Source organism: Gekko japonicus, unplaced genomic scaffold (genome assembly GCF_001447785.1).
Source record: "Gekko japonicus isolate JY-2015 unplaced genomic scaffold, Gekko_japonicus_V1.1 scaffold2674, whole genome shotgun sequence".
Lineage (NCBI taxonomy): Eukaryota > Metazoa > Chordata > Lepidosauria > Squamata > Gekkonidae > Gekko > Gekko japonicus.
Genome location: NW_015164739.1, coordinates 166722 through 169966, shown reverse-complemented (window position 1 = coordinate 169966; position 3245 = coordinate 166722).

Below are 3245 nucleotides of genomic sequence, written 5' to 3'. Positions count from 1 at the left end.
GTCATTGGTCAAATAATCTATTCTTCTAACCTAAGGAGAAAGCCTGTGGCTTCTCTGTTGCTTTATCGAGCTATTTGAGTTAATTTTTTGCAGACGGGGATTTAAACCTCACAATGCCCTACTATTACCCAAGCTCCCACCTAGATGGTAACTACAGCAATATAAAATAAACATATCATTGATTCAATGGGCCCAATGGCTTCAGCAATAACATTTGTATGCTTCAAAGGATCTAAAAAGCTTTATGCTGAGAAATTATGTACTAAACATTTTTCCCTTGGATATCTGTGACACTGTAGGGGCAGGAGGACCTTTTCATAATTCATTATTTTGCTTCTCAACAATGGGAAGCGAACAGGAAATAAAGAACTGCACATTTCAAAGGCACCGTACTTGGTCATTCAAATAACTTATTGAACATGGGCCTAAATTTAACTTCACTTAAACCATAAAGCAAATAATTTTTTAAAAAGTGATCCTTTTGTCCAATGACAACAGCAAATGAAATGCAATTTTAGTCATTCATATTAAGATTACTGATGCAGCTAGTATCACTAATCTCTCGAATGAGTATTAACATTAGGATTTTAAGAGGCATAAAACATACTACTACTGTGACTACATATAATCAACGTTTTTCCAGAGTTTAAATGCATTGTCTACTCTGCACAACTCCCAAACCCTTATTTGAATCAACATACAATGCTGTTTCTAGATAATGTTATATACGTACACACTTGGATTTGTCCAGCTACCACGTTTAAGGCAAGAATTATTTCCTTAGGAAAAATAACTTCTGTCAGATAATTAGCATTCTCTGAAGCACATAGCCTGAATCTCTCTCTAGAAAAATATACCTTTATTGTTTCACTGCTGCGCTAGACTTTATACATGTCTCCTATTAAAGGTAATTGCATAGATGGAAAAGGTACTCGAGGCCACTTCACATGTTACAGCTGAAGTAGCAGCACATAAAAAGTTTAGTACCCGTTTTTACCTCCAAAGAAGAGAAGTAACTACATCCATAAAGTACTCATGGACTATGGTTACATGCAGGAACATTTCTTCTGCACCATACCCATACTGAGGAAACATACTGGAGGTATTTGCTCCGTATACGGAGGTCAAATAGGCCTTCTTGCAAACACAATCATCACCAATCAAATACTCACAGAATACCTGAATAGTTGCTGAAACAGGAATAACGACAGGCCCTTTCTTGAAACCAAGGGGATCCACACAGCCTCATACAATTTTGGGGAACCAGGCAGACGTAGAGATATGAACCTTTCCCTCAGTTACAAGATGTTCTTATGGTAGCAAATATAAAGGCTGTGGGTTACTGCCGTGAGCTATATTTTGTACTGAGCATGAAGAGCACAAAGGTGATTGAAGCAGGAGGTTCAACGAAATGACAAAGATTTATTGGTGTATGGTTATGTGGTGAATTCTCTTTAACATTTGCAGCCACAAACAAGCTTTCCCTGACTAGCAGCCAGGTTGGATCCTTTCACTTACACAGGATTCCAACCACACCAGCCTGCCCTTTCCCAAGAGTCAGGCTAAATGATACAAGACCTGCTCATAATAAGGTTGCCAAGTCTTACCGTGGCTTTAGCAGGGGGGAGTCTAGGACCCTGCTGGGAGTCTTCTTGCCCGGAAGTGACGTTGTCACGTTGGGCACATTGCCCGGAAGTGACGTCATCGTGTTGGGCACATTGGGGGCGGGGGCACAATCATTCGAGGGACAACCATAGAGTTTTTCCTCGAATGATAGAGCATCCCCCTGCAATGTGCCCGACGTGATGATGTCACCTCTGAGTGGCGTCATCATGCCAGGCAAGTCTGGCACTTTGGGGGCGGGGTGGGGAACGGGCCTCTCAAGCGGGGGTTCCCCCACCCCCGTGGGGACTTGGCAACCCTAGCTCATAACCAGAGACAGGCTTCACAACCGGATGCTGCCAGAGGTAGAGGTAAACTACTCTGCCACGCTACCAGACAGAGCTACCCTTCAAACCTCTCAAACCCACTGCCCTCTCCCTGAGGCAGATCTGAACTCGCTCCTCCTGTGCTTCCTTCCAACATTCCATCCTCCCTCTGAAAGATGACTGGATGCTGGAGCAGTACTCCCATGATTATGAAAAAGAGAATAGGTATTTGACTGTTTATATGACGACAGCTGCAAGAATCTTATATGCCAAATATTGGAAAACTATGGTGATACCAACGAAACAGGAGTTTGTGAATAAACTTTTTGAAACAGCAGAAAATGATAAACTGACTTTAGAAATGAGATAAAGCAAAGAGTGGACATTTCAAAAAACATGGAAAAAGTTTTATGATTGGAATAATGCAAATGTAATAGAAGATTAGGCAATGATAGCACAATGGACTTGAGAACACAAAAGACAGAAGACTGGAAAGTGTTTGATATAGCGTTTTTATTAATTAAGTAATTGCATATAAGCATATAATGTAACTGTACTCTTGGTATATACGTTATGTGTAGTAGAGTATCTGTTTGTAGTGTGTAGATTTGTTTGTTGTAGATTATAAAAATTAATAAAAGTGTACCTATGGGTACTTAAAAAAAAACCCTCTCAAACCCACTGTCCTCTCCCTGAGGCAGATTTGAACTCACTCCTCCTGTGCTTCCTTCCAACATTCCATCCTCTCTCTGAAAGATGACTGGATGCTGGAGCAGTACTCCCATAGACTCAGGCCTGAAACAGCTGAGCGGCTGTTTTACCTCTCAGGAGCAGAATAGCTTGTCTGTCACAGGACCCAAAGCAGACATTTTAAAGAGAGCAAGAATATTGTGTCAATGTTTGGAATCATCTGCTTTTCTGTCTCTGTCAAATTAACATTCTTAGTAAATTTAAGGCAACACATGGACTCTGAGTTGACAATGGGTTCCTCCCAATTAATCAGAAATTCTGAGAGGCCTTCAGGTTCCTGTCCAAATGCTTTGCTACCAGGGTTTTCAGAGCATAACTTTGAGAACTGCCAGAGGCTCTCTCAAAGCATTAATAAATACCCTTGATGGAATCAGTCCATATTTGATACAATTTCCTTTGATCCCTATAAATCAGCACAGAGCTTTTAAAGGTTTGCATATGTGTCATAAGTACATACCTGGGAATATATCAACTTCAGTTAAGCCTCTCTTGTTCAATGGCATTCTTAGAAGATGGCTTAAATGCTGGATGGCTGTGCTTTTTATACAGAAATGCCCTTTGTAGGGA